General features: G+C 46.5%; 1 protein-coding gene across 2 annotated transcripts in view; it reads left to right on the top strand.

Moving 5' to 3' along the window:
* Positions 1-13,274, top strand: part of CDK19 (cyclin dependent kinase 19) — a 165,208-nt gene that overhangs the window by 114,393 nt on the left and 37,541 nt on the right. The gene's annotated exons all lie outside the window — the stretch shown is intronic.

Genomic DNA, 13,274 nt, shown 5'->3' with positions numbered 1-13,274 from the left:
AGAAGTCCACCCCCAGCATTGCCTAACTATGTAGCCTTAAATTAAGGTAATCATAACCAGGACTTTTTTTTAGCAGGAATGCACAGGAACACAGTTCCAGCTGGCTTAGTGTCAGGGAGTGTGGCCTAATAGGCAAATAAGTCCCTACAAAAAAGCCCTGTGTGAAACATTGGTGATGTCAGTGGGTGTGGCCTAATATGTAAATGAGTTCCTGCTGGGGGTTTTCTACAAAAAGAGCCCTGATCATAACACTTTATTGACAAGTGACCATTTCGCTTCCTTTCATATTTCTTTTGAAAACATTCCTCCTTGACCTTTTTGTTGTTGTTGCTGATTTTTCTTAATATTTAACCTTAATCTATGTAGCTGTAATTTTAAACTCATTGCTTCACACCTTTTACTGTCACTATGATCCTCTGTCAGTGTCACATGTTAAAATGTTGCTGAAGGTGATCCAATACGGCATAGGCATAATAGCTTATGTAATGTGGGAGAGAAGGGGTAGAACCTTTCATCATGTCAAAATTTCTGCACATTTAGTGCAATGCTAATAGTGCCTACTGTTGACATGCCAAAGAGCAGATTAATAATCTGAGGTGTTTCTTAATTAGCTTTGGAAATAATGTCTGTCTAATGCTCACCTGGTCAGGAGAAAGACTCACTTTATTTGTTTAAAATATTTATAAGCCTTAAAAGGTACTGGCCTGTGTACAACAGCGTCATAGCTTGTTCATCTGTTAGTTGGGTATAGAGTGGACATTTTGCCAGTTTGAGCATTAAATAATATTTTTTCAGAAGGGCATTTGTGAATTATGTAACATATTTTATCAAATAAGTGATTTGTGTCTACTGTTGTCAGATGTTTTTAGAATTTCACCTTGTTTGATATTCATTCATTGGCTCAAGTTGCCCCAGATATCCATTTTTTATTACTCATTCCCACTGTTGGCAATCTGACATCATGCCCATGTGGGTTCCATTACCAGACAGTGATCTGAATTATGTGCAAACAGTTATGCTTAATCAACCATGAAGAAAATTTCAACACTAAGCACTGTACTTGCCAAGTAACCCATATGTAGGTTGCAATCATGATTATGTAATGGTTATTATTTATTCAAGGTTTGAGGTAAACTTTGAGTTCCAACTGAAATTTCAGTTCTTCAGACTTAATAAGTAGCAGTGGTGACAGATAACAGGAAACTATATTGCAAAATTATGTAAGTTTAAACTATCATTTAAAATGAATTCAGAAGCTCCTCATTTTTATCAGTGTTTTTGCGCTTGATTAAAAATAAGTGTCTGAATATATAGATGAAAATGCTTGTAAGAAGAGATGTCCTAAAATGTGCTCTCTTCCTAACTTGGATTGTATATATGGAGGGGACTATTTAATGGTTAGATACCTGAACTCTTCCCTAAAGGCTGCACTGTTATCTTGGTTAAGAATGTACAATCGTATCACATTTTTTTCTAAAAAGACCTCCCTCCAACAAAAAACAGTTTGGACTCATGGATCATTTAGTAATAAGTTAACATACAATAACGTAAGATAGCATGGTCAGCATTTCTTGTTATCCTGTCTAGTTTTAGCATAACTTTTATTTTGCTCAGGTAGCCTAATTTGATTGAAACAACAACTAAGATGGTATGGCATTGTCCAGTGACTATCACTAATAGTTTCAGTCCCAGCAGGACACACACACACACTGTTTGTTTTGTGTTTTCTTATGTTAAATTATTGCTAAATAATCCATTAGTCTAAAGTGCCAGACTTAATATGTTGAAATCTGATGTATTGACTTTACACAAACCTCAGTATATTAATGATACTGGGGGTGGATGTTGCCCCTATCCTGCCCCTCCACTGACCAAAGTTTAATAATGTTTAATAATAATAAAGTTTAATAGTGTATTCATTAATTGATTAAAACATTTATACCTCACCTTTCTTTTTCACTCATGTTTGAAGTCTTCTTCCAATCTAAGGACACTTCTGCTAACTTAAGTGGATCTTCTGCTGGAGAAAAACAACTTAAAGTTGGAGGAAGTCTACTTAAAGGGTGGTTGGATCCAGCCCAGTAATATCCAAAGAAGTGGCTGTGCCATCTGATAAACATGTAGAAGTCTTGGGGCAGATGGTAGGAAGGAGGAGCAGTAAGGTTTGTTGTGTTAATATTGCAGTATTAGGCATGAGGCCTACAAAGACCCATTCTGTTCCTTGTGATAACTAAAAAGTTGTCTCGTGGAGTTTTATTATCATAACACTTTTCTGTGGTAGAGTGGCCAATGTCTGTGGCTTTTTCACATCAGGAGATGAATATTGCATAGCAAAATTTTCATTTTATTTTAGAAAATTTATACCCCAACTCTCCACCCTCATAAGAGCTATAAAGGCAGCTAACAAATTAAACACACACATCATAAGATCACATCTGAAACACCGGATAAAACCAACAAAACCAAACAAAAACACCTAGTCTCGATGTAACTCTGCCGTATACACCAGTGGCCAGATCTTTTCTGCTAACTGGTTGAAGCTTGTAAACGGCACCCCTGGCCACAGCTGCCACCTGCTTATTCAGAAGTAGACTATTAACCTGTTCTTTCAAGGGCAGTGCAACTCCATCCAGAATGGATGACACTTCAAATGCAGGGTCAGACCTTCTGTTCACCAATAGCACTTCCATCTTGCCATAGTTAAGTCTCAGTTTATTAGCCTGTATGTGCTTCAAACCTGCTTCCAGGCACCAGTTCAGGTTTCTACAGCCTTCCTGGGATCAGCTGGAAGTTTAAGGTAGAGCTAACTGTCATCTATGTTTTGGTGACCACCCAGCCCAAATCTCCAGATGATCCTGGATACTAGTTTTGATCTTTAGATGTGTAAGATGTCTCATGTACAGATTTTCTTGTAATCAGGATGTCTTAGACAGTGTGTGTACCAAACTTTAGTCTTTTGTTGGGAGGAGTACCTGAACAGTTTTAATATCTGTGTGTGAATGCGACAATGCATGATAACTTGAGATTGTATGACAGATTGTTTTGATTTAGTGTCTTGTTTCAGCAGTTAAATTGCTTTTGTTTGGATACAGTGGCAAAGAACAGTAAATAGAAAGCTGCATTACCTTAAAAAGAGCATTTTTTTCTCATGGGAATGTTGTATCTCTAAAGAATTATAACTGAGATAAGCTGAGGAACAGTGAGAGCTACCAAATACTAGCATTCTCTTGTCCATTGTTCCCCTTATCTACTTAACGGGTGTGTTCCTCTCATTCAAGACTACAGACAGTTTTACTTGTGTTTGTTTTTTGCTGGCTCCTTTCTGACCACTTCCATGCTAAAGATTGATTGGAGCCATATTAATGAATGCAGTAACAATGTTCTTCTAAGTAGATTTTTTTGTTTGATGTCTAATGGATTTTATTCTTCAATAACATGATGTTGTTGCCTCAGCACTTTTGACTCTGTCTTCCTTTTCCTCTGTGAGATGTTAATTGTCTTATACCTACTAGCTCAAGGGGGAAAACAACATGATTGCTTATGAGTTTACTACTAAGATATTCATTTTACATTATAATTGGGGGTGGGTGGGTTGTGACAGATGGTTCCAGTCCATTATTGCTGACCTTCATTCATTCTTCATTTATACCTCTAGTGTGCAGGCAGGCCCATAGTCCTCTGTCAGCAGGGTTTTGTTTGCTCAGTTTTTATCGTTGATAATTTAAACATGAGACTTCAAAAATCTAACCTTTTGTTTCTATAGCAACCAAACATAGACTATTCCAGGACCATCCTTTTCCTTCACAGCTGGCATTTTGTGTTCATTTTAAGATGAGTTTTAAGAGTATGGAGTGTTTAACTAGGTGTTAACTGGGCCAGAAGTGTTGACATAATACATAAGTCTGTTTTCTATTTTAAGACATTTGATAGGTGATTCATATTAAGAGTTTCTGAATGCTTTTGAATGAAGTCCTAACATCATCTTCGTGGTCTCTGTGCTTCACACTCATGGGATAGAGCGCCTGCGCCGATCCCCGAATCGGTATCTGAAAAGCCCGGGATTTTTCTGCACTCGGCGCCAATGGGCATGCGCAGGCATCCCAGTACGCCTGCTCACCGGTGCCAGCGCGAGGATCCCGCCAGTTCCTTTCTGACCGCTGCGCGGAGAGGTTTGCCTTTTGTGTCCCCGGTCGGTGAGATATTGGTCTTTTTGCCTTTATCGTTGTAAATAGCTCATTTGTTGTTTTTCTTAGCGTAGATAGTTAGTTTAGATAGGTTAAAAAAAAAGAGTTTGTGTGTGTGTCTGTCGGACTGCTCTTCGGGGCCTTTCCCCCCATTTGTTTTCCCCCAAAGTTTTTTTCCCCTCAGAGGACTCTGAGCGGGTTTTTTGGCGACTGGCGTCTATGGAAAGTCGCTGGGGGGGTTTCAAACGCTGCCGCTCCTGTGGGAAGAAGATTGCCCCCCCCAGACGGCCACTCTCTGTGTCTTCTCTGCTTGGGTGAAGCGCACTGTGTGGAGTCCTGCCCACATTACCTCCGCTTCTCCAAGCAAACGAGGAAGAACCGGGTGGCACGGCTTTCGGCTGCTCTAACCGAATCGGCACTCTGCCCTCAGAAATCGGCATCGGGCCCGTCGGCATCGACCATGGCAGACACTCCGGCCCCGATGGTCACATAGGTCGATGTGACCCCGATCGTGACCGAAATGCCGATCGAGCGAGGCTCCTCCACAAAACGATCCCATGACGGACCAGTGGACACGCCCACCAAGAAGCATTGGGATGACTTGGGCACCCGAGCATCCGCCCCAAAGAAGGCCAAGGAGAAGCGGAAGAGGTCCCACACTCCATCGCCCTCGTGCGACGTTTCGGCACCGACTGCTCCGCCGAGGAAGATGCTGGCGTCCCCGTGCCACAGCCCATCGACATCGAGAGGCAGTACTCAACAGCCCCGTCTCTCGATGTCTGAGCAGGAGATCGACCTCACCCAGCGATCCTTGTCATCCGGGTCGCGGCGCCGATGGACCTGTCTACCCCGATGGAACCCAGAGGCAGACGTGAGCTAGAGCCCTCCATGGCACCACGCCATTTCCCACCGCTACCATCGTGGGAGCAGCGTCAGTGGCCGCCCACCTATCCGTATCCTTACCCTCCTTATCAGTGGTATCCACCGAGGGAGTATGTGGAGTGGGATCAGCAGTCAGAGGCATCCTGCATGTTGAGGCTTTCGCACCATTCCCGAAGACCATCGGTATCGATCCCTCTGGAGAGGCGCACCACCCCAGCGACTGAGACTCGTCGGCGACCATCGAGGTCGATCCGCTCGCTGATCGGGGAATCGACGCCAATCCTCTCTGAGCACTCCGTACACCGGGAGTCTTCTTCATCGGACTCTGAGAGCGGTACCGACACCCAGGAAGGTGCTCTGGAACCTTCGCCAGGGTCCCAGACGGCCGAAGATCTTCCTATTTCGCCATCGGAGGATCTGAAGTCCTATGGCGACCTGGTGAAGAGGATGGCAACTTCCCTCTCCCTGCCTGTGACACAACCACAACCCGACGTGGATGATAATGTCTTTGACATTATGCAAAGGGACACATCCACAGCAATCGCTTTGCCAGTCACCAAAGTGATTCTGCAGGCAGTCAAGGAGCCCTGGAAGAAACCATCTTTGACACCGGTATCATCCAGAAGGCTGGACCACATGTACAGGGTCCAGGAGACGGGGGCTGAGTTCCTTTTCACCCATCCGAAACCGAACTCAGTGGTTGTCTCTTCTTCCTCCAAAGCACGCAAGGTCCACTCATCCCCACCTGACAAGGAGGGAAAAAAGCTGGACAATATGGGAAGAAAGGTCTACTCTGCAGGGGCCCTAGGAGTAAAGGTATCTATGTGGCTTGCATGGCTAGATACCAATACTCCGTATGGGAACAACTCACCCCTCTCCTCTCTTCCCTGAGCGAGGACAAAAAGGCTGCTGCTAGGAAGCTGCACTCGCTGCCACTCATGGCTATGGTCGATTGCCCTGCAGCAAGATACTAGGGCTTTTGTTGAGGACTTGCCCTTTAAAGGAGATGGCCTCTTCAGCACCACCACAGACAGTGCACTGCAGGAAATAGATAAAAGCCTTAACACCTCCAGGAACCTGGGTGTGCAGGCCTCCTCCAGAGCTCCCAAGGTGAAGCAGTGGCACAAACCATGGGCCAAGAAGCCTTATCAAAAGTTCTCGCCCGAACAGCAATGGCGACCCCGTTCCACCCAGCCTGACAGACTATCGTACTCAGGCAACAACAGGAACCGCTATGGTTCTCAGGCCACTGGCAAGTCCAAGGGTGCCCGCCCTCAAAAGCAGGGCCTTTTGACTTTCTCGTGGCACGCATCATTGTCCCTACTGGTTCAACATCTATCCACCTCCACCCTTTCCTACCTGCCTGGGAGTTGATCTCTTCAGACAGGTGGGCTCTGTCCATCATAGAAGAGGGCTACAAAATAGAGTTTGCTCAGATTCCGAACCAATCCGTGGTGATCACCACTCCCCCTTCCCCATCTCTGCTGGTGGAGGTGAACAACCTCCTACAGAAACAAGCCATAGAAAGAGTTCCAATGGAGGCCAGGACGGGAGGGTTCTACTCTCGCTACTTCCTGGTCCCCAAGAGGGACAGGGGCTTAAGACCATTTATGGATCTTCGGAATCTGAACAAATTTATTCTGTACCAGAAGTTCAGAATGTCTACACTGCAAACAATATTGCCCTTCATCAATCAGGGGGACTGGATGGCGACCCTGGACCTCAAGGATGCCTACTTCCACGTCAGCATCCATCCGGCGTTCAGGCGTTTCCTTCGGTTTGCTCCTGCTTCTGGGAGAGCCGGTTCCTCTACATGTTCCTGCCTTTACCGTTGTTGACGAAGGTGGTCAACAAAATAGCAAAAGAGAGACCATGCTGCATCCTGGTGACTCCCTGGTGGCCTCGCCAGAACTGGTTTTCGATCCTGCTTCAACTGTCGGGGGGGGGGGGTCTTCTACCAGTTCCCGGCAGAACCGGACCTTCTGTCAGCTCAGGGCGGGCATGTATTCCATCACAATGTGCCTCATCTGAAGCTGACAGCGTGGTTCATTGACCAGTAGGTTTCTCTGACAGGGTCCAGCAAGTCCTTATGAACAGCAGGAAACTGTCCACCCGTGCTTCCTATGACAGGAAGTGGCGGAGATTCACTGAGTTCCTAGCTGATCATTCAGTCTCACCTAGCAGGGTGGGATTATCGGCAATTTTCAAATTTTTGTTATCCCTAGTGGATACGGGCCTAGTTTTCTCCTCCGTCAAGGTATATTTGGTGGCAATATCTGCCTTCCACAACCCGGTGGAGGGGTACTCTGTTTTCGCACACCCTCAGTCCAAGAAATTTTTGAAAGGGTTGTTTAGGTTGCATCCACAGTCAAAATCACTCCCACAGTTGTGGGACTTGACTTTAGTACTGGACAATTAACTCGTTGCCCTTTTGAGCTGATGGCCACGTGTTCGTTGCAGCTCCTGTCATGGAAGACTGCATTTTTGGTTGCCATCACATCAGCACTTCGTGTTGGGGAGCTCATGGCAATGCATTGTGATTCTCCTTATCTGGTTTTCCAAGAGTCTGGGGTTTCCCTGGCTCCGGACATTAGTTTTCTTCCAAAGGTGGTCTCTCAGTTCCACCTCAATTTAGAAGTTTGGTTACCCACTCTTTACCCTACTCCTTCCTCGAATGAGGAACGAAGGTTGCATGCTTTGGACGTCAAGAGTGCCTTGTTGTTTTATTTGAACCATTCAAAGATTTTTCGTAAGGACACGCAGCTTTTTGTTTCATATGCTGCACCCAAGCTAGGTTCCAGGATTTCATCTCAGAGGCTCTCAAAATGGTTCACTGAGACGATTAAACTCTGTTATTTGTTGGCAAAGAAGCCGTTACCTGGACCTGTTCGTGGACACTCCACAAGAGCGATGGCTACGTCAGTAGCATTCCTGAGAGGCGTGTCCCTTACTGATGTCTGCAAGGCTGCCACCTGGTCTTCTCCACATGCCTTCATGAAGCACTACGCGCTGGACGTGCATACTCAGCAGAGGACTTGGTTGGGAACTGCGGTGCTGCAAGCTGTTTCTTCCGGTTGACCGTCTTCCCGCCTCCAGGTATGTCTTGCTTGCTAGTCTCCCATGAGTGTGAAGCACAGAGACCACGAAGAAGATAGACAGGTTGCTTACCTGTAACTGTAGATCTTCGAGTGGTCATCTGTGCATTCACACCAGCCGCCCTCCTTCCCCACTGCTGACGGTCTCCCTCCAGTAGGGGCTTCCAGCGGTCAGGAAGGAACTGGCGGGATCCCCGTGCTGGCATCGGTGAGCATGCGTACTGGGACGCCTGCGCATGCCCATTGGTGCTGGGCACGGAAAAATCCCGGGCTTTTCATACACCAATTCAGGGATTGGAGCAGGCGCTCTATCCCATGAGTGTGAATGCACAGATGACCACTCAAAGATCTACAGTTACAGGTAAGCAACCTGTCTTTCCAAGGTAGGAGGCAAATTCTTGAGATGCTCTTGTATTTTTAAAACTTGCATTTCCCCCTTAATTCAGCTGATCAGAAGTCCTTGTTGGAGGCTATTATCTTGTTTTTTTACTTACAATGATTGTTGTGTTATTCTGTGAAATAATAACTGCATAACTTCTGGTTTCAGATGTGATCGTGTTTTCTGTATATACTCTTAGCTGTTTGTTGCCAAGAGCACATTGCTTTTCCATATAGGTTTCCTAAAATAACCAAACATCCAATATGTTTAGTTTTATTTCACATGCAGGCAACATTCGAGTTTTTCTAGAAGGGAACATCATATTTAGCTACTGTGTTTCTCACAAAGCAAAAGGATTCTGTGAACTAACTAACCTTTGACATGGCAGTGAACTAGATTTGAGAATGTAGATTACTGGAACATATTCATATCTGCCCTTCAAGAACAGGTCCTCAGTTTCATAGTGCTAGAGGACTTAGATGCCAGGACCTAGAGCCAGAGGACTTTGCTAATGTACAATGATAGCATGCATATCCTCAGAATGCATTCTCTAGTCTAGTGCATGCATAGCAAATGATTAATGTTACTTCGGAGGGATTGTCATGCCCTGCCTCCTCGTATGGCCCAGTCCCCTTTGCTGCCATTGCTTGGTCCTGTTGTTCATCCGTCCTGGGGTGCTGGCCGGGGTCTCAGGATTAGGTGGGGAGGCCGGGTTAGCTTCACCTTGTCTCCTGTGCTGGTTACTCCCTGATTGGCTCCCAACTCTGGGTCATTCTGCTCCAGTTTACAGCTTCACCGTACACTCATCATTGACCCCTGCCTTGGCCTCCCTCTTATACCCCTCCCTGCTCCCTAGCCCTCCTCCATTCATGGTTCCTCCATGTCTCTCCCCCCTTTATTAGCAGAGATGTTCATCCCTGGATCGGGCCTTCAGTTGCTGATGGCCCTGCCCCCGAAGATCTGGACCTTTCCTGCTGCTTTGTGACAGGCCCACAGGGCCTGCCACAGCTTCAGAGGACTCTGCTCCACTTCTCTGGTGGGTGGCAGGGGCGTGGAGCCTCGCTTCGCCCATGTGCGAGACCAGGCTCTATGCTCCTGGGGACAGTTCTGTCCCCCCTATCGTGCTGCCCCTTTGTTGCTTCCCGGGTGGGGGAAGAGGAGCTGTTGTGAGAGAGGAGATGAGTCGTCATGGGCCACTGGCTCATCCGCTGGCCAGTCCATCATCCCCATAGGCATCGAGGGCAGTTGCCTGCGTCAAGCTGGATGGGCATCTGGGGCGCAGGGGGGAGGCAGCGCAAGTCCTGACCACGAGCTGGCAGGACAGGGAGGAAAGACGATAAGGGCTGAATGATTGTGAACAATACTTAATTCAAACAAAACAGAGGTATTGTGGTTAGCAGAAAGGGACTTGAGATCTCTCCTGTCTTGGATTGGGTTACACACTTCTTGAAAAGCCAAATCACCTTGGAAAATCAGATGGCCTCTGTGTTTAGGAGTGTTTTCTTCCAGCTTCAGCTGGTGTGCTGACAGCACCTGTTCCTGTCTTAGTTTGATCTGACCACAGTGCTTCATGCTTTTGTTACATCTTTGTTGTTGTTCAGTCTCACAGTTGAGTCTGACTCTTTGCGACCCCATGGGCCACATCTCACCAGGCCCTTTTATCTTCCACCGTCCTTCTAAATTCTCTTATTCATGTTCATTGCATTGATAACACTGTCTAACCACCTCATCCTTTGCTGTCCCCCACCCTTTTTTACCTTTAATCTTTCCCAACATCAGGGTCTTCTCCAGTGAGTGTTTCCTTCTCATTGGTGGCCAAAGTATTTGAGCTTCAGTTTCAGTATCTGACCCTCCAGGAACAGTCAGGGTTGATTTCCTTTAGGATTGACTGATTCGATCTCCTTGCCATCCAAGGGACTTTATATCTAGAGTTACTTCTAGATTGGGCTATCGCTATGTGCTGTATTTGGGACTATCCTTGAAGAGTGATCAGAGACTGCAGTTAGTACAAAATGCTATGACTAGACTACTAGTCAGCACTAGGTATTAGAATAATATGACCTGAGTCCTACTGCAGTTACACTGGCTTCTGATCTGCTCCTAAGCCTGAGCCAGGATGTGAGTCTTGACCAGGGCCAGCGCATGGGAGTAGGCAGCTGCCTAGGGTGCCACCTTGCCATGGGGGCAGTGGCACTCCCTCCCCATCCCTGCTCACACTGACCCTGACTCTGCCGATTGGAGCAAAGGAAGAACAAGGCAGGCAGCCCCTGCTCAGCTCTCTGTAAAGTGGACAGGGAGCGTACCGCTGTGATGATGTCACTTTCAGGTGACACCATTGAACCGCATGCACTTCGTGCACACAGCTGGAATCAGGGGGGACAGCGGAGCAGGACTCTGCCTGGGGCAGCAGAATCCCTAGCACCAGAACTGGTCTTGACATTTAAAGCCCTGCATGGCTTGAGGTTTGGATATCTGAAGGACTGACTTCACCCATTGTTCTGAGAATTAAGATCACAGGGAAAGGGCCACTTGATTGTCCCATTGACTAAAGAAGCTTATTTGAAGGCCTTTTCAAAGGCAGCCCCACAATTATGGAACATCCTCTGGTGAATATATATATATATGGTGTGTGCATCCACTCAAACAGTCTTACCTCAGAGACAGACACATCTTCGATGCTTCTTTCCCACAACTGGCCTCAGAAAGGGCTGCCACTCTACTGCAGGCCTCACAAAAGGTGTTGCGGCTGCCACTGGCAACAAACCTCTGCCACCCCATCAACGGCTGACACAGGTGGCCTCCCAGCACACACAGCCTTCAAAGGCCACCAAAATAGCCAGGAAACCACCACCCTCACCATAATCCAATTAGGCACCAAGGCCTGGCCCCGCCGGGAGTGTTTCCTCAGAGGCTATGGCTGCTGCCTCTTTTCTATTCCCTCTCCACCTCCTCCCCTCAGCCTCACCCCAGTACAGACAAGAATTGGGCTACTGGGGAAGCTGCTGGCCATAAGCTGTTGCTAGGCAACCAAGTCATTGACTTTCAGCCTAATCTACCTCTCAGGGTTGTTATGCAGATCAAAAGAGGGAGAGGAGAGTGATGTAAGCTTCTTTAGTCCCCCGCTGTGGAGAAAGACTGCACATTCCTAGGTAAAGGCTGTAGGGAGGGGGGAGGAGATGGAAAGCTGAAGTCAGATTAATTCCCCTACATAAAACAGTTGCCTTGTGGTGCATACTCTATGGCAGGGTTTCCCAAACTTTTATTTCCTGTGGCCTGGTTATTTTTACACTTCTCCTTCATGGCCCACTAAAATTTGGGGGTAGAGCCGGGATACAGGAATTATGTTATTTCCTGTGGTGTCAAGGGCCAAGTGATGTCAGTTCTGGGACACAACCAAAACCCCACCTGTTCCTGTGATGTCACTTCCAGGGCACTCCTCCAAACCTGCCTCTTCTTCTGAAGTAAATTCATTTTCAGAAAAATCTCTCTGAAACTCATGCTGAGCCAAAATGGGGGTGGAAAGTAGGCGATCCTCTTTCCACCCTCACACCTGCATGCACCTATCTGCTTGTGTGTTCTCCAGCTTGCAAGCACTCCTAATGCCCATGTTCAATTGCCTGCACCACCTACACATCCTTTCCTCAAGAGCACTGGCCAGTGTATGCGGTTGGGAGTGCTGTTGCCATTGCCATCAGGAATGCTAGCAGTACCACCCACACTGGGCCCTGGCAGCTGCTCTACCTCAAAATATGCTGACACATTTAGTAAGCCCTTCCTTCAGCTGCTACTACTGGAACCCTGCCTCAAGCTACAACCAAGCTTTCTTGGTTTCAAGAAAATCTTTTGACAGCTATTTTTCATACTTTTCTTTGGTTGAAACACTGGGAAACTGTTGTGAAAGGTAGCAGAGAATTGTACTGCAAATAATGAATTAGTTTCAAATTATATAAAGTTCATACAAGCTTTTCTGCAGTCATCCCAAGAAGGATATTTATGAGGGTCTTGCAGCTTTTTACTGGCTGTTTCCCATGCCTTTAATAGCAACCTGTTGTGTAGATACTTAGCCAGTGAACTTCTTTCATCCTTTTTAATATCTACAGGAGGAGTTTAATTTTGGTATCAGACAGCTGTTAAAAGCAGGACCAGTAAAATGGTGCCAAGTTCATAGTACCATCACTTCCAGTGCTGTTGAGATATACTGTAGAAATCTCCAGTAATCTCTTTCTGCCCCACACCTCTCACGCTCTCTCACACAGAAATCTCATAGAAGGCCAGCTGGCTGCAACTGGGGGTACCTACTTTTCATTGGCACAGCTCCTGTGTCTGCAACAACAGTATGATGAACAGAAAAGTTTCATCCAGTAAAAATGGAAGGAAAGAAAGGGAAAGAATGAAGGAAAGGAAAGGAAAGGAAAAGAAAAGAAAAGAAAAGAAAGACATGGAAAGAAAGAACATAAACATAAGAGGAGTCATGTTGGATCAGGCCAGTGGACTATCCAGTCCAAAATTCCCTCATACAATGCCCAAAAAGCACTAGAATGTCCACCAGTGGGGTCAGGGCACTAGAAGCCCTCCCACTGTTGCTTCCCCCCCTTCCCAGCACCAAGAATACAGACAGAGCATCACTTGCAGGGAAAGAAAGAAAGAGGGGGGGGGCAAATGGAAAAAAAGCCTTTCCCACCATCAGATGAACCCAGCCAGCAACGATTCTGCCCAGGGGTCATTTCATAAAAA

Source organism: Heteronotia binoei, chromosome 1 (assembly GCF_032191835.1).
Source record: "Heteronotia binoei isolate CCM8104 ecotype False Entrance Well chromosome 1, APGP_CSIRO_Hbin_v1, whole genome shotgun sequence".
NCBI lineage: Eukaryota > Metazoa > Chordata > Lepidosauria > Squamata > Gekkonidae > Heteronotia > Heteronotia binoei.
The sequence above is the reverse complement of the archived record's forward strand: the minus strand, read 5'-3'. Positions and strand labels throughout refer to the sequence as shown.